Consider the following 19718-nt stretch of genomic DNA (forward strand, 5'->3'; position numbering starts at 1 on the left):
ACTACCATGACATTATCCTTGACCAATAATGCCACCCCTCTTTCTTTAATTCTTCCTACTGTGTCACATCTGAAACAACGGAACCCTGGAATACTGAGCTGCCCATCCTTCCCCTCCTGCAACCAAGTCTCAATAACGGCTCAATGTCATAATTCCAGATGTTGATCTATGCCCTGAGCTCATCTACCTTTCCTACAATGCTTCTTACATTGAGATATATGCAGCTCAGGACACTAGCCACACCATGCTCCACCTTTTGATTCCTGAGGTCTCACCAGCAACTGTCTCCACTACCTCTCTATTAACTGTTCTGGCACTCTGGTTTCCATTCCCCTACAACTCTAGTTTAAACCCCACCGTGCAGCATTAATGAACTTTCCTGCTAGGATATTAGTCCCCCTCCAGTTCAGGTGCAACTGTCCCTTCTGTATAGGTCCCACCTTCCCTGGAAGAGAGCCCAATAATCCAAAAGATGCTTGCTTTCATCACCTTAGGTATTGAATAAAGAGGTTGGAATACTATTACAGTTGGGCAAAATGTTGGTTAGGCCACATTTCAAGCATTGTGTTTAGTTTTGTTTGCCATGCTATAAGAAGGATGTAGTGAAGCCAGAGAGGATGTAGAAAAAGGCCGACAAATCCAGGGCAAGCATTAAAAAGGGCCACTTTTCAGCATAATTGTATAAGGGCTAAGAGAGTTGTAAAAGAGCGCCTGAAGGCTTTGTGTGTCAATGCAAGGAGCATTCGTAATAAGGTGGATGAATTGAAAGTGCAGATTGTTATTAGTGATTATGATATAGTTGGGATCACAGAGACATGGCTCCAGGGTGACCAGGGATGGGAGCTCAACGTTCAGGGATATTCAATATTCAGGAGGGATAGACATGAAGGAAGGGGAGGTGGGGTGGCGTTGCTGGTTGAAGAAGAGATTAACGCAATAGAAAGGAAGGACATAAGCCGGGAAGATGTGGAATTGATATGGGTAGAGCTGCGTAACACTAAGGGGCAGAAGACGCTGGTGGGAGTTGTGTACAGGCCACCTAACAGTAGTAGTGAGGTCGGAGGTGGTATTAAACAGGAAATTAGAAATGTGTGCAATAAAGGAACAGCAGTTATAATGGGTGACTTCAATCTACATGTAGATTGGGTGAACCAAATTGGTAAAGGTGCTGAGGAAGAGGATTTCTTGGAATGTATGCGGGATGGTTTTTTGAACCAACATGTCGAGGAACCAACTAGAGAGCAGGCTATTCTGGACTGGGTTTTGAGCAATGAGGAAGGGTTAATTAGCAATCTTGTCGTGAGAGGCCCCTTGGGTAAGAGTGACCATAATATGGTGGAATTCTTCATTAAAATGGAGAGTGACATAGTTAATTCAGAAACAAAGGTTCTGAACTTAAAGAGGGGTAACTTTGAAGGTATGAGACGTGAATTAGCTAAGATAGACTGGCAAATGACACTTAAAGGATTGATGGTGGATATGCAATGGCAAGCATTTAAAGGTTGCATGGATGAACTGCAACAAATGTTCATCCCAGTTTGGCAAAAGAATAAATCAAGGAAGGTGGTGCACCCATGGCTGACAAGAGAAATTAGGGATCGTATCAATTCTAAAGAAGAAGCATACAAATTAGCCAGAGAAAGTGGCTCACCTGAGGACTGGGAGAAATTCAGAGTTCAGCAGAGGAGGACAAAGGGCTTAATTAGGAAGTGGAAAAAAGATTATGAGAGAAAACTGGCAGGCAACATAAAAACGGACTGTAAAAGCTTTTATAGATATGTAAAAAGGAAAAGACTGGTAAAGACAAATGTAGGTCCCTTACAGACAGAAACAGGTGAATTGATTATGGGGAGCAAGGACATGGCAGACCAATTGAATAATTACTTTGGTTCTGTCTTCACTAAGGAGGACATAAATAATCTTCCAGAAATAGTAGGGGACAGAGGGTCCAGTGAGATGGAGGAACTGAGCGAAATACATGTTAGTAGGGAAGTGGTGTTAGGTAAATTGAAGGGATTGAAGGCAGATAAATCCCCAGGGCCAGATGGTCTGCATCCCAGGGTGCTTAAGGAAGTAGCCCAAGAAATAGTGGATGCATTAGTGATAATTTTTCAAAACTCGTTAGATTCTGGACTAGATCCTGAGGATTGGAGGGTGGCTAATGTAACTCCACTTTTTAAAAAAGGAGGGAGAGAGAAACCGGGGAATTATAGACCAGTTAGCCTAAGGTCGGTGGTGGGGAAACTGCTGGAGTCAGTTATCAAGGATGTGATAACAGCACATTTGGAAAGCGGTGAAATGATTGGACAAAGTCAGCATGGATTTGTGAAAGGAAAATCATGTCTGACGAATCTCATAGAATTTTTTGAGGATGTAACTAGCAGAGTGGATAGGGGAGAACCAGTGGATGTGGTATATTTGGATTTTCAGAAGGCTTTTGACAAGGTCCCACACAGGAGATTAGTGTGCAAACTTAAAGCACACGGTATTGGGGGTAAGGTATTGGTGTGGGTGGAGAGATGGTTAGCAGATAGGAAGCAAAGAGTGGGAATAAACGGGACCTTTTCAGAATGGCAGGCGGTGACTAGTGGGGTACCGCAAGGCTCAGTGCTGGGACCCCAGTTGTTTACAATATATATTAATGACTTGGATGAGGGAATTAAATGCAGCATCTCCAAGTTTGCGGATGACACGAAGCTGGGTGGCAGTGTTAGCTGTGAGGAGGATGCTAAGAGGATGCAGGGTGACTTGGATAGGTTGGGTGAGTGGGCAAATTCATGGCAGATGCAATTTAATGTGGATAAATGTGAAGTTATCCACTTTGGTGGCAAAAATAGGAAAACAGAGATTATTATCTGAATGGTGGCCGATTAGGAAAAGGGGAGGTGCAACGAGACCTGAGTGTCATTATACACCAGTCATTGAAAGTGGGCATGCAGGTACAGCAGGTGGTGAAAAAGGCAAATGGTATGCTGGCATTTATAGCGAGAGGATTTGAGTACAGGAGCAGGGAGGTACTACTGCAGTTGTAGAAGGCCTTGGTGAGACCACACCTGGAGTATTGTGTGCAGTTTTGGTCCCCTAATCTGAGGAAAGACATCCTTGCCATAGAGGGAGTACAGAGAAAGTTCACCAGATTGATTCCTGGGATGGCAGGACTTTCATATGAAGAAAGACTGGATGAACTGGGCTTGTACTCGTTGGAATTTAGAAGATTGAGGGGGGATCTGATTGAAACGTATAAGATCCTAAAGGGATTGGACAGGCTAGATGCAGGAAGATTGTTCCCGATGTTGGGGAAGTCCAGAACGAGGGGTCACAGTTTGAGGATAGAGGGGAAGCCTTTTAGGACCGAGATTAGGAAAAACTTCTTCACACAGAGAGTGGTGAATCTGTGGAATTCTCTGCCACAGGAAACAGTTGAGGCCAGTTCATTGGCTATATTTAAGAGGGAGTTAGATATGGCCCTTGTGGCTACGGGGGTCAGTGGGTATGGAGGGAAGGCTGGGGCGGTGTTCTGAGTTGGATGATCAGCCATGATCATAATAAATGGCGGTGCAGGCTCGAAGGGCCGAATGGCCTACTCCTGCACCTATTTTCTATGTTTCTAAAAGATTCACGGGAATGTTGCCCGGGGGGCTTGAGATCTAAGGAGAGATTGGAAAACTGGTATACCTTTTCTCTAAGGGATGACAACAAAGGAATTTATAAAATTGTGATGGGCCTAGATAGATAAATAGCCATGGAATTTCTTCCCAGGGTTATATTGTATAAAACTATAGGGCATATGTTTAAGGCAAAAGATTTAAAGGGGCTCTGAGGAGCAAGCTTTTCCACAAATACACCCATATACAAGGGCATATGGAACAAGGTGCCAGGAGTGGTAATGACAGATACAATTTCAATGCTTAATAGACATTTATACAGATATATTACAGGAATGTTTAGAGGATTAGTGCATCTTTGTCAGCATGGACAAGCTGGGCTGAATGGATTACCCCCGTGCTTTGTAAATTCATGAATCTAAAGTGTATGTTCAGCATACACAAGAAGAAAAAAAACAGTTTACAAAAGCCCCAAATCATAATGAGACAATGAATACTAAGATATCTGCACAAGAATATTCTTTGGATCATTTTTCTTCTTCGTTGCATCGAGGAAACACTCAGTTCTTGCAGACAACTCCTAGTGAGACCTAGTCACATATTACTCCTTTTGGGGGCGTAGAAAGAGGTTATTTGACCCTGTGAGTTTAATCTGTTTTTCAGAACAATTTTACCCATCCAGTTCCATTGCCTGTTTCTTTGTAAACTAGACTATCACACTTGCCCCCCTTAAAAGCACTCTCCCCTCTTAATTCCCTGACTACCGACCTAATTTGTAGCAGCCAATGAATTTAGTAAGCAGCACATCTTTGTGATGTTGGAGGAAGCCCAAGCACCTAGGAAAAACACACATCCCCACAAGAAGAACATGAGAAGTCTATACAAACATAACGAAAGATAAGGATCAAACCCTACCCCATCACCAATATTCCTATGTGTTCATCCTATTTGTAATGCCTAGGATCTCCAGCGGCACACGTCTCTTGTGCAAATGAAGTATAAATCACGGGACAAAACGTCCTATCCTTTCTTGCTTATATTGTAGTAGAAGGATGTCACATATAAGGAATCCCACTAAGACCATTTGTCATTTGTCACTGAGCCCAAACTCAATGCTATTTGAGAGTCTGTGAAAGAACAGCAACATGCAAGTTGGAATTGGGAAAAGCTAAATTGCAGGCACACCTCTAATAGTAAGGAATCTGCAATTACCACCACATCCCAATGTTTGCAGGTATTTGCCAATGTTATTGATTACTCCCCATGTTTCCAGGTATAACTTCCAGAACACTGACAGATCTGGTAGCTGAATGCTGATGAAGAATTTGCAACTATGGGGAACTTAGATCAGATAAAGCACAAATCAGGAGGAAGTGTAAATGCAAAGAGAAACTGGCCAGAAAGAAGGCCAAATGAATAAGAAAATACAAATGCATTTGGAGGCACTTTTAAGATGTAATGTCAAATGCAATGTCGTCCCAGTGAAGCAGCACTGTGAAGGAAACATTTGTTTTGCTTAGAGGCCGAGGTTCTAACAAATCGTTCACTCATTCACTGTATATAGGGGAAATCCTTGCACTAAACTTCTACCTTCTGCTGTATCTTCCATAAATAAAGACGATGTAAAAATTGGACCACTTCCCACATTGCAGAGGTCAAATCTCAGCAAAGGCAAATCCACCATCACCTCCATTACACCAGATCAGCCTTTGATCGATTAAGAACTGGATATTTGAAGACCAAGACCTCAGATCTGGCATAAAACTGGGCAACAGAATTCCTGCTCTTCAATATATTTATAAGTCTTAAACTATCTCCAGCGGGTACCTCAGGACACTAAAAAGATAATGCCAGTGCTATCACCATGAAAATTTCCACCAAACAGATAAGTAAAGAGCATTACTAGGATTGAGGTCCTAATTGCATTCAGTTGTTACATAGGACAGGACATTTTGTTTGCGTGTCTGACAGACTCCCAAAACAGATCCTCTATTCTAAACTCTGTCATGGGACCAAAATTCCAGGAGAATAAAGTAAAGAGAAATATACTTGTGGCATTTTTGGAAAGGCACTGCATTATGTTTCAACAGTTTCCTGAGATCCGCTGCTCTAATAGCTCATAACTGAGAAGAAACATTCAGGATAATATTAAGAACATTCAACATAAATCATAAGAACACAGTTACATAAGAACATAGTTACTGCCCGTTATGCCACTGGTGTCTAGGGCAGCAATGAAAGCCCTCTATTTCTGTAGAAGGATTCTTCATTGCTGTTTCCCTAACTATTTCTTTTGACCAGTCAGGGTTGTTAGCTGTGAGCTGAACCCCAGTGCAGGACTAGTGCACCACTCTTAATCTGGCCTCTACTGTTTGACCTGTTTGGCATGGGTGACCCTACCAAGAGCCAAACCACAAGGCCCTGACTCCAGTCAACATAGCTCTCTGGATCATTGAGACACACAAGCCTCCAATCCCCGTGAGAAGGTTGTGGTCCTCTTGGAAGATAAGCACATAGGATACTGGAATAAATGGAGGAAGGAGCACATCACCTCCCAAACCACCTACCCACACAATTTGCCTTTCTATGGAAGAGTGAGCCGTTCCTACTTTGGTCCATCGGTTTCTTTAGAACCACAAAACTGGAGCGGAAATAAGTCATCCTTGATCAGGGTGGACTACCTAAAATCATTGATCTCAGTCTTTCTAATTTTTAGCTGGAGGCCTCAACATCTCATTAAACAGTGGGTGCTGAAGGATTGGTCAGACAGCAGAACAGTATAGCGAGGCATCAGCATACAATGCAGAAGATAAGCATATATCTGCGAATGATCTTCTCAAAAAGCACTGTGGAGATGAGAATGAAAATCCTTGAGGTTTTCAGATGTAAAGATGCAAAGTTTAAAAGATGGCCTTTAGCGTATACTGATAAGTAAGTGTAACCCTCAGGTTCAGCTAGCGGCTTAATCTAGGAGAAGGCAAACTCCGGCCCGGCCAAACTTGAGAAATCTTGTTAGGATGGATGCTGCGTGATGTGTTCCCCTGTTACAAATCAGTACCCTGAATTAACAAACAGTACACAATATGCAGTTTTATAATTCTTAATTTGATTATAGACTAGTAAAGAAACAAAAAAGAAAAAGGGTCCATTCTCATGAACCAGTCTAATGCACAACATTGGAGCTCACAGTATTCCCGTCTGTTAGTTCTCCATTGATTTTCCCCTGGGGCATCGATTCCTGACCCCATTCCAAGTCCACTCCATCCTGCAGACTATGGTTTCCCCATTCTGGCATCTTCTCTCTCCATTTTCTGCCAAACAAGAGACCTTCGAAACCTTTGCTCCTGCACACAAGAAAGAAAGCATCTTCCCTTATTGGCCAGCATACATTCCGAAGCCTCTGTTATTTCTAGTCATAACCCAAACACTGCTGCTACAGAGAAACCATTACATTAGCATAAAACATTAGAATGCGTTACATAAGTAACTGGTAAAGGCAAATTGACCAAGCTGAATGAAGACACAAGAAAGACTGCAGATGCTGGAGATCTGGAGAAACACTGGAGGAATGCAGCAGGTTAGACAGCACCTATGGAGGGAAATGAACAAACGGAGTTGAATAATCAGAAGAGGATATACAGGTTCATCTAAAAGCCTGAAAAAAATTGAGGAAGGGAAGAAATCATGTACCAAATTAACACCTGCAGAGAATATCATCCATAACATTGAATGGGGTTAATTAATTTGTTCTGTGACACAACAAGTTGATGTGGGGGAACGAGAAAAGGATTTGAGGAGTGCTAATACCTTCAAAGCAAATAAAGGTGGAATGGAACAATTGAACATAAGAGTGACAGTAATTTTTTTTAAAAAAGGGACAGGGTTGGATCACGAGGTTTTGATAAGCAAAAGTAACAGACTTGAGCAGGGGGAAGCGTTTCCAAAGCCAACAATCAAAGAGATCAGGAAGGCAAGTTAGGCATTAAAGGAAAGAGAAACAGAGTTAAACGGTCAAGAAACAAGGCAAAGGGTCTTTGGCTCAGAACATTAAATCCGCTTCTCTTTCCAGAGCTGCAAAGAGTTTATAGCACTTTTTTATTTTTATTTCAGACTAGCAGCAAGATTTACAAATTAACATTTAAACATTTTATTGGGCATTATTTAACAATGCACAATCCAATTATTTCCTCAGGGTTAGCATCATCCCTGATATGTATATCACTGCACAAGATATGGGTTCTCAAGTATTTTTACATCTATAGTGCTTTTATTAATGCCCACTAATTTCAAAAATACAAATTTCTGATCCCTTGTCAAATTACTGGCTTCCCTTTCTACCCCCATTAAAAGGCTTGTCACTCCTTTGCCAATTGAAGTATTTCCTCATATCCAGACCAAAATGGAATATCCGGCATCAGTGAAGGGGCCAAGTAAATAGCATGCAAGTGATGTGTATGTGTATTACCACTGGTATAGAGTACCTTAGATCAGCTGCCATGGTAACAAGAATGACACCAAGCAGTTACTCAGTCATCAACAGCAAGGAAGAGCATAAAAGCGCATAAGTGACACTGAAAGACAACTTTCATCCCAACTTTTTTCCTCCCTCAAAATTAGCTTGGTGAAGATGTAGGAAAAAAATGAGAAATGTTATAGTGGGTTCTTTCAGGAACTGTGCATTCTTCTTCTTCCTATAACCCAGTAAATTGACCTGTATGTGGCTGTCATTTTCTACAAGACCTGACTGGAACATTGTGTTTCCCTCATAGCAAGATAATAACCACACCTGCTATTGCAGGTGAGATGCCAATGGCTGTGTAGAATGATCAAATGCGTCTTTCCAATTTCACATGAACCAGGGAATGTCAATCAGATTTTGTGGTTTTTACTTAAAGATTTTTTTTAGCACTCACACCATACAAGTCATTCAGGCCTATGTGGGCTATGTGTTATTCAATACATCAATACACCTCTCATTGTAATGATATGAAAGACAGACAATGCAAGGATTACTAATGGGAACGTCATTGGACTTAAACCAGGATGAGTAATGTGAATGTGTGATTTACATGTGCCTCAAGTCCTTTAGAGCTATAAACATGTAAGGGACTACGAACATCTTTCAGGAGTAACTATTTGGTAATCTTATGCCTCAGAGGTACTGTTCTATAGACTCTGTTAAACATCCTGTGGCTTACTTGTCAAAACATTTGTTAACACTTTCTGATGAATACAAATCTGATTTCACAACATTCTGCTTGCTTTTTCCCTCTCTTTCAAGTTTAAGTTTATACAAACTTGCTAAACTTTCCTGTTTAACAAGGTGTGTGCATGCAACCAATTCTTGTTCAGCTTTTCCCTGAAGGGAGAGACAATGATGGTGTGAATCACTGTGTAGACCACAAATGAATACTGGGCTTGTTCAAGTCACTTAATTCAGTCTCACTGGGAATTGAAAGCAGCACAGGTGAGACCAGATAGAGTCTATTCAGCTTTATCATTCTGAAAATCTGTGATCCTTTCTTTGATAGTGTTGTACATGATTATTTAATTGAGTTCATGTGACATAGGTTCAGAATAGTACTTGTTAGTCTTCTAAATCTCAAGGTGGCTTCTGGAGATTTTTAAAGGCAATACTCAGCGTACAGGAGTGAGATAGATCAGCTGGTTGAATGTTGTTGCAACACAACATTGCACTCAATGTTAGCAAGACCAAGGAATTGATTGTGATTTTCAGGAAGAGGAAGTTGAGGGAACATGGACAAATCCTATTGATGGGTCAGTAGTGAAAAAGTTGAGCAGCCTCAAGTTCCTAGATGTCAACATCTCAGAAAATCTACCCTGTGCCCAACATATTAATGCAATCATGAAGAGGGTATGCTGGCAGCTATACTTCGGAAACCCATGAAAAGCACCTAACCCAGGTGAGGTATCAAGCGATGTACTAAAGCACTGTGCTGATCAACTGGCTGGCACATTCACTAAGATCTTTATCCTCTCGCTTTGGCAGTCTGAGTTACGCACATTTGCTTCAAGCAGATATCACTTATATTGATGATTAAGAAGAATGGGCCTCAATGACTATCATCCTGTTGCACTTATGTCCACAGTGATGAAGTGTTTTGAGAGACAGGTGACAAAATAGCAGCCCTCAGATGAACTGGCTAAATATTTTGCATCAGTCTTCACTGTGGAAGACACTAGTAATCTGTCAGAAGTTAGCGAGTGGCAGGGGACAGAAGTGTGTGAAGCTGCCACTACTAGGGAGAAGGTGCTTGGGAAGCTGAATGGTCTCCACCCCAGAGTTCTGAAAGAGGTAGCTGAAGAGATTGTGAAGGCATTAGTAATAACCTTTCAAGAATCAAAGGACTTGTGCATGGTTCCAGAGGACTGTAAAATTGCAAACGTTACTCCTCTCTTCAAGAAGAGGGAGCAGCAGAAGAAAGGAAATATAAGCCAGTTAGTCTGATCTCAGTATTTGGGAAGATATTGGGATCAATTGTTAAGGATGTAGTTTTGGGATGCTTGGAGGCACTTGATAAAATAAGCTGCAGTCAGCATGGTTTCCTTGAGGGAAAATCTTGCTTCACTAATCTGTTGGAATTCTTTGAGGAAGTTACAAGCAGGGAGACAAAGGAGAATCAGAGGATGTTGTGACCTTGGATTTTCAGAAGATCTTTGACAAGGTACCACTCATGAGGCTGTTTAACAAGTTAAGAGTGCATGGTATTACCAGAAGGATACTAGCATGGATAGAGCATTGGCTGTTTGGCAAGAGACAACTACCTGGAATAAAGAGAGTCATTTCTGATTGGCTGCCGGTGACTAGTGCTGTTCCACAGGGGTCTGTGTTGGGACCACTTTTTTCTAACGTTATACGTGATTGATTTGGATGATATAATTAATGGCTGTGTGGCCAATTCTGTGGACAATATGAAGATAGGTGGAAGGGCAGATAATTTTTAGGAAGCAGAGAGGCTACAGGAGATTAGGAGAATAGGCAAAGAAGTGAGAGATAGAATACAGTGCGTAGAGGTGTATGGCCATGCACTTTGGTAGAAGAAATAAAACATAGATGTTTTTTTAAATGGCCAGTAAATTCAAAAATCTGATTTGCAAAGGGACCTGGTAGACCTCGCACAGGATTCCCTAAAAGTTAATTTGCAAGTTGAGTCAGTAGTGAGGATGGCAAATCTGATGTTAGCGTTCATTTTGAGAGGATTGGAATATAAATGCATAGGAGGAGAATTAGGTCATTTCACTCATCGAGTCTGCTCTGCCATTTCATCATGGCCAATCCATTTTTCCTCTCAGCCCCAATCTGTTGACTTCTTCCCGTATCCCTTCATGCCCTGACCAGTCAAGGATCTATCAACCTCTGCCTTAAATACATATTCAGACTTTGCCTCCACAGCTGCCTGTGGCAATGAATTCCACAGATTCTCCACTCTCTGGCAAAAGAAATCTCCATTCTAAAATGATGCCCCTCTGTGTCCTTTGATTTTAGACTCTCTCACCATAGGAAATAACATCTCTACATCCACTCTACCAAGGCCTTTCACCACTTGAAAGGTTTCAATGAGGTTACTCCTGCTTCTTCTGGATTCTAGTGAATACAGGCCGAGAGCCGTCCAACGCTCTTCATATGACAACCTGTTAAAACCCGGAATTATTTTTGTGAACCTTCTTTGAACCCTCTCCAGTTTCAGCACGTTCTTTTTGGGGCCCAAAACTCCTCACAATACTCCAAGTGAGGCCTCTCCAGTGCTTCATAAAGTCTCAACATTACATCCTTGCTTTTATATTCTCGTCCTCTTGAAATGAATGCTAACATTGCATTTGCCTTCCTCACCATAGGCTCAACCTGTAAATTAATCTTCAAAGAATCCTGCACAAGGACTCCCAAGTTGCTTTGTGCCTCAGTTTTTTGTATTTCCTCTCCATTTAGAAAATAGTCAAGTCTTGCAAAAGCAAGGATGTAATGTTGAAGCTCTATAAGGCATTTGTGAGGCCTCACTTGGAGTACTGTGAGCAGTTTTGGGCCCCTTATCTAAGAAAGGATGTGCTGATATTGGAGAGGGTTCAAAGGAGCTTCATGAAAATTATTCCAGGATTGAAAGGCTTATTACATGAGGAATGTTAGATGGCTCTGGGCCCAGGATGTTTCCTTTGGTGGGGGATCTAAGACCAGAGGATGCAGGCTCAGAGAAGAGGGATGTCCATTCAGAACGGTGATGAAGCAGTATTTCATTAGCCAGAGAGTGGTGAATCTGAGGAATTCATTGCCAGTGGCGACTGTGGAGGCCAAGCCATTGGGTATATTTAAGGCAGAGCTTGAAAGATTCTTGAATAGTCAAGGCATGAAAGGATATAGGGTAAAGGTAGGAGATTAGGGCTGAGAGGGAAACGGATCAGCTATGATATGGCAGAGCAGACTCAATGGGCCAAATGTTGTAATTCTGGTCCTATATCTTATAGTCTTATGGTCTAAGTATATCCAGTCCTGCCTGAGAATTGACCTGGATGCACTACCATTTGTCTACCAGTGCAGCAGGTCCATAGCAGCTGCCATCTCATTGGCTCTTCACTCAACCTTGGAACATCTGGACAGTAAGAATGCATGTAAAGGATGCTCTTTATCAATTACATCTCAGCATTCAATACCATCATCCCCTCAAAACTAATCAGTCAGCTTCAAGGTGTAGGCTTCAATATCTTCTTGTGCAATTGGATCCTCAATTTCCTCACTTTCATACCCCTGTCAGTTCAGATTGGCAACAATGTCTCCTCCATATTCTCCATAAGCACATGTGCACTACAAGGCTGTGTGCTTAGCTCCCTGCTCTACTCACAGGGCTTAGCCTCATTTATGACTGTGAGACTAAGCACAGCTCCAATGCTGTATTCAAGTTTGTTGACAATACCACTGAGGTGTTTGTTCACAACACTCTGAGGTACCCACCTGCTTCAAGCAGGTTTCAATTATACTGGTGCCTAAGAAGAACATGGTGACCTGCCTCAATGAATATCATCCACTGCCACTTACATCCACTGTGACCAAGTGCTTTGAGAGGTTGATGATGAAACATATCAATTCCTGCCTGAGGAGTCACTTGGATCTGGTCAAATTTGTCTACCAGCACAACAAGTCCGCAGCAAATCCCATCTCATTGCCTTCCGGCACAAGTCCGCAGCAAATCCTATCTCATTGCCTTCCGGCACAAGTCCGCAGCAAATCCCATCTCATTGCCTTCCGGCACAAGTCCGCAGCAAATCCTATCTCATTGCCTTCCGGCACAAGTCCACAGCAAATCCCATCTCATTGCCTTCCGGCACAAGTCCGCAGCAAATCCCATCTCATTGCCTTCCGGCACAAGTCCACAGCAAATCCCATCTCATTGCCTTCCGGCACAAGTCCGCAGCAAATCCTATCTCATTGCCTTCCGGCACAAGTCCACAGCAAATCCCATCTCATTGCCTTCCGGCACAAGTCCGCAGCAAATCCTATCTCATTGCCTTCCGGCACAAGTCCACAGCAAATCCCATCTCATTGCCTTCCGGCACAAGTCCACAGCAAATCCCATCTCATTGCCTTCCGGCACAAGTCCACAGCAAATCCCATCTCATTGCCTTCCGGCACAAGTCCGCAGCAAATCCTATCTCATTGGCTCTTCATTCAACTCCTGTACATCTAGACAGCAAAGGTGCATGCATCAGGATGCTCTTTATCAACTACAGCTCAGCATTCAATACCATCATCCCCTCAAAACTAATCAATAAACTTCAAGACTTTGGCTTCAATAGTTCCTCGTGCAATTAGATCCTGATTTCCTCATTTGCAGACCTCAGTTAGTTCGGATTGGCAACAACTTCTCCTCCACAATCTCCAAAAGCACAGGAGCACCGCACGGCTGTGTGCCTAACCTCCTGCACTACTCACTTCACACCTTTGACTGTGTGGCGAAGCACGGCTCCAAAGCCATTTTCAACTTTGCTGATGACCCCAATGTCATACACTGAACCAAAAGTGGTGATGAATCAGCATTTAGGGGGAGAGTGAAAATCTGGCTCAATATCAGCAGGTACAGGGAGCTGATTATTGACTTCACGAAGAGGAAGCTGTATGTCCAACAGCCAGTCCTCGGTGGAGGATCAGAGGTGGAGAGGGTCAGCAACTATAAATTCCTCGGTGTTATCATTTCAGAGTTCCTCATCTGGGCCCAGCAAGCAAGTGCAATTACCAACAGAGCATGGGAGAACCTCTACTTCCTTAGGAGTGTGCAAAGATTTGGCTTGACATCTAAAACTTTGTCAAACTTCCATAGATGTGTGGTGGAGAGTATATTGACCAGCTGCGCCACAGCCTGGTATGAAAACATCAATGCCCTCGAACAGAATCTCCTACAAAAAGTAGTGAATAGGGCCCAGTCCATCACTGGCAAAGCCCTCCTCCACCGCTGGGCACATCAACACAAAACCTTATTGCAACATCCATCATCAGAGAACCCCTCGCCCACCCCCCCACCACCCACTACTTGCTCTCTTCCTGCTGCTGCTGTCAGAGGGAAAGTACAGAAGCCTCAGGACTCACGCCACCAGGTTCAGGAATGGTTACTACTCCTCAATGATCAGGCTCTTGAACCAAAGGGGATAACTTCACATCGTTATTGAAGTGTTCCCACAACCTCTGGACTCACTTTGAAGGACACTTCATCTCATGTTCTCAATATTTATTTTTTTTTGTATTTGAATAGTTTGTGTCTTTTCCACACTCGTCGAGTGCTCAAATAGGTGTGGCCGTTCATTGATTATATTCTCTTATTATGCATTTACTGAGTATGCCTTCAAGAAAATGAATCTGAGGATTGTATATGATGGCATATATGTGCTTTGATAATAAATTTACCTTGAACTTTGAAATTTCATGACATACGTCAGTGATATTAACCAGTTTCTGATCCAACTACACGATAGTAGTGGGCCACAAACCATCAACAATGTTCTGTAAACAGCAATGAGTTAAAATAAGCAAACATAATAAAAGTAAATTCACCTTGGAAAAAATATCAGGTCAGAGGCTCTATGAGTTTATGACAATAAGAGTCATGGAACACTACAACACAGAAACAAACCACTCAGCCCATCAAGTTTGTGCTGAACCATTATTCTGCCTACTCCCATCAACCTGCATCTAGACCATTGCCCTCCATACCCCTCCCTTCCATGTCCCTATCCAAATTTTTCTTAAGCGTTGAATTTGAAACCGCAGCCACCACTTCCACTGGCAGCTCATTCCACAATCCTACCACCTTCTGAGTGAAGAAGTTCCCCCCTCATGTTTCCCTTAAATATTTCACCTTTCACCCTTAACTCATGACCTCCACTTCTAGTCTCACCCAACCACAGCAGAAAAAGTCTGCTTTCATTTATCCTATCTATACCTCTCATAATTTTGTGTACTTCTATCAAATCTCCCCGATTTCTCCCACACTCCAGGGAATAAAGTCCTAATCTATTCAGCGTTAAGTATGAGGTCATTCTTACCCTCGGTCATTAGGCTCTATAACGAGTCAACCTATAGCTGGGGGAAGTGATGACGTTGTGCTTGCTGATCTTCTACAGTGTTATGGTAACTTTGCTATCTTTCACCTGTCATGGATTTGATTTGACCACTTTGTTATTACTCCGAACTCACCTGGTTTTAATAAACCGTGGAAACTATTAAAAGAAAACTTCAGTTCATACTGCCTGACTACTTGAGAACAGCAAAAGGGGATGTCTCCTGCCCCTGCTGAGTGGTCCCTCATCAATTACTACCAGTGATGGAAGAAAAGCCTCCCAGAATTAAGAGGAGACATGAGAGACCCCAGACTGCGGATCAAGAGTTTAGCCAGAAATTTAGCCTTGCAATTTTTCTAAATCATTGGAGACTCGAGAGTCAAATCTGGGAGTTCCCACATATGAATAAGAGGCTGTCTTACTGCTGGACTGTTCAATATCTGCTTTCCTAACCAACAATCCATTTAAATGAACAGGAGATCAGGGAGTGTCTTGAATCTGGTTTTCTGTCTTGAATACGTGCCAAAGAATACTTTGCAAAGGTCTTCAACCTCTGATTTTGAATCCTTAGAACAAAATTGAATGCACTTCATCACTCCATAAACTCCCCTTACTCAGACTTATGGCACAGCATCTAGATTTTAACCTGCCAATTTATTGCAATTTTGAAGTTTATTTATCAAAATACACTGAGTTATTCATTGATTCTTAACTTTCTCTTGGGTTTCAGGCAAGTGCAGCAACTCCTGAATCTGAAACTAGGAAGCCAGTAATGTTTGTTCCAAGCTGAACAAGATAATAATCTCAAATGTAGAACAAATTAAAAATTTTCAGAACATTACAGGATGTTCATTCCCTTTGCTGTCTATAAGGAGTGTGTATGATCTTCCCATGATCGCGTGGACTTTCTCTTGGTGCTCTTGTTTCCTCCCACATTCCAAAGATGGACAGTTAGGTCTAGTGAGTTGTGGGCATGTTATGTTGGCACTGGAAGTGTGGTGACATTTACAGGCTGCTCAGCACAAACTTCGCTTGTTTGATTTCAAGCAAATGACGCATCTCATTGTATTTTCTGATGTGCATGTGACAAATAAAGCTAATTTTTCATCTATAATTTTTTAACTTTAATTTTTAACATTATTAATTATTTGACAGCTCAGCCACACATTGAATTTACTATCAGAGCAAAGTGGTTCCCGTAAAATTTGTCAGACTACTTAAACATTGATCAATAATGACAGAACGTAAATTGTGGAATTACGCATTATTGTATTAAGTTAATTCCTTGGTACTGATTTTGAGTTGACTAAGCAGCCCTGAAACCTGGCTTGAATTAATAAAGGAGCTGACAACAGGAGCGAGTTGAATGTATATTGTTTGAAAAAGTCATGAACCCAAGGTGCAAGCAATCTGTAACTTTTAGCTGGCTGTGTTAATACGGTTCTCTTAAACTGTCATATTAATGGCATGTCATTACACAAGAGGTCATTCATTTCTCCGTCCTCTGCTTTCATCATAAGTATTCATTAGCTACGGTGTACTACCATATTCCTTGTGCATAATATGCACCATATATATGATTCCTAGTTCTCCAGGAATAATCTCCTGGGCATTGTTAGAGACAATACAGAAAAAAAGCACAGAAGTTGTCTTCCTTTTCCATTGTCTTTGAACATTGTCTTGTAAAATCATTGAAGCTGTGGGAAAAAGGATGTTTAAAGCAGATGATCGTGCTAGATTTAAGGACTGGACAGCTAAAGGAATAACAGCTATTTGTAATATAATGAAAGACGGAACAATGTTCAGTTTTGAAATGCTCAAAGAGAAACACTTGTTAGAAAAACAAGACTTTTACAGGTATTTACAGATGCGACAGTATGTTAATAAGATGGTTAAAAATGTAACCAAGGCAAGTGCATGTTTGATAGAGCTGTTTAGAAAAGCATATAATTCAGACAACGGTAGTAAGATCATTTCAAGTGTGTATAAGGGTTTGTCAAATCTTAAAACACATTCAACTTCATACATTACAACAAAATGGGAGAAGGAAGGAGGGATAATAATATCTGAGGAAGACTGGACAATAATATGGAGGTATCAATGGAAGTGTACCAGTTCACAGAAATGGAGGGAGTTTGGGTGGAAAAACTTGATAAGATATTTTGTTACACCCTCTCAGAAATCCCATTATAATAACAACCCCTCTGTTTGCTGGAGAAATTGTGGAAATCAAAATGCAAACTATTATCATATTTTCTGGGAATGCCCCATTATCAAAGACTATTGGGGTGGAATACATAATGCCCTGGTGGCATCCGTTAGTCTTGCGAGACCATGGATCTGCGCCTGGAAAGTCTTGCTTCAGTCTCTGTTAGAGCAGCGTCTGTTGTGGCTGTAGAGGCCCACACGGGAGTGACAGTCTCGGCTGCAGCAACTGCACTTGAAGGCGCTGTCCTCCAGTGTTGTCTTGGTGCTGTTTTTCCGATGAGTGCGCTTTTCTTCAGCAGCAAGCCTCAGCTTCTCTTCCCTTTTTAGACCTCTGCGTAGTTCCAGCCTCCAGTGAGAGTGATCGCTTGTGATGTCCTCCCACCTCTCGACGTTCATTTTCAGTGACTTCATGTCTCTCTTGCAAACATCTTTGAAACGAAGAAACGAAGCTCTTGTGCTCTCTTGCTGGAGGCCAGTTCTCCATACAGCAGGTCTTTCGGGATCCTCCCATCTGACATGCGGTGTACGTGGCCCAGCCAGCGGAGACGGCGTTGTTGGAGCAGGGTGAAGAGGCTGGGTATCTGGGCACAGGCCAGGACCTCATTGTTGGTGACTTGGTTAGTCCATGCAATGTCCAGGATGCGTCTCAGGCTGCGAAGGTGGAAGGCGTTGAGACGCCGCTGTTGTCTGTAGTAGAGGCTCCAGGTATCGCTGCCGTAAAGCAGTGTGCTGAAGACGCAGGCCCTGTAGACTGTAACTTTGGTGTGCGTCGTCAGCTTTCTGTTCTCCCAGACTCTCTTTGTCAGCCTGGCGAATGTTGAGGCTGCTCGTCCGATCCGTCTGTTGATCTCGGGGTCTAGGGAGAGGCTGTCCGTGATGGTGAAGCCAAGGTATGTAAACTCGTGAACTACCTCCAGCTCATAGTTGTTGATGGTAAAGGCAGGGGAGGTGCTCAATGCCTTGGCCCAACACGTTGCCCTACAAGACATCTTTAAATATGAAATACTCTTAGAGAGTAAGACCATATACTTTGGGTATATACCTCAAGAATGGCTGAAAAGAGATAAATATTTAATGAATGTACTGCTGGTGGCTGGCAAAAAGACTCTTACCAGGAAATAGTTATCACAGGAGAGCCCAACTTTAAATGTATGGATGGAAATTACAATGGACATTTACAAAATGGAGAAGATAACAGCATTTGTTAGTCATAAGTTGGAACAATTTGACTCATACTGGGAAAAATGGTTTAACTACATAACACCTCCTAGGCCTGATTTTATTCTCACAAGTCAATGAATATGTTGTAAAAAAAAATCACCCCCTACTCTGTACGTAGTTTTCTTCTTCTGATTGTTCTTTCTTTCCTCTCCTTTCTGTAAGTGTATACCTCAGATAAATATCATGTGGAGATTTGTGACAAATATGATTATATGATATATATGTACAGTATCTGAAATACATCTTATGGAAATGTTTGTTTGATGATGAAATTCAATAAAAAATAAATTACAAAAAAAAATAAAGCAGGTGATCGGAGTAGGGCAGGAGCTTTCACAATTACATCCAACCACAGAAGGGAACCTTGTCCTACATGGAACATGTCTTGCTGTATGTGATCTGCCAGAGGTTATTTTGATTTATCAGAAGCCTACAAGCACTGCTCCAGATAGATCACTCCTCTGCTAGCTCAAGACCTGTTGCACAGCTTTGGGCCGAGTCCCAAAACACAGTCATTTCCATAGATGCTGCCTGACCTGCAGAATTCCTCCAGCATTTTGTGTGTGTTGCTTTAGAACTGCTGGCTTTTGGATGACACATTGGGCAAAGTTTTCTGATCCCGTCTACTTCTCGCAGTCACCGTTCACACCAAACGCCTGTGCCTATGCAGTGCCACCACGGTCCTTTCACTGATGGTGTCTCGGCTGCAGGAACAATCGCTCTAGCTAAGGGCTGCCAGATGATCTCCTGACAGGAAAACTTTTCACGTTTTCCAAACGTCTCTGGAGGCAGGGATTTTCAGAAGCAGTTGAAAAATAACTTACATAATTGAAAGTTATAAACAAACAAAATGTTTAAAGCAAATACAGTAAAATAAACAACAACTTTTAGATGAGGACCACAGACCTCTCTCAAATGGATGGGCATGAGCAAGATATCCTAGCTATGGTTGGTGTATAACTGGGAGGGGCGCTCAGATACTAAATGCATCTTGCCACTCAGCTCAGTAACATATTTAAACCGGATTTAAGTTCACAGACAGAGCAAGAGGTCAGAAGGGCCCAACTGACCACCAGCCCCAGTAAATAGGACTGTGCTTGCTCTCATAGTCAAATCTGCCCAATC

The sequence above is a fragment of the Mobula birostris genome, chromosome 17 (genome assembly GCF_030028105.1).
Source record: "Mobula birostris isolate sMobBir1 chromosome 17, sMobBir1.hap1, whole genome shotgun sequence".
Classification (NCBI taxonomy): domain Eukaryota; kingdom Metazoa; phylum Chordata; class Chondrichthyes; order Myliobatiformes; family Myliobatidae; genus Mobula; species Mobula birostris.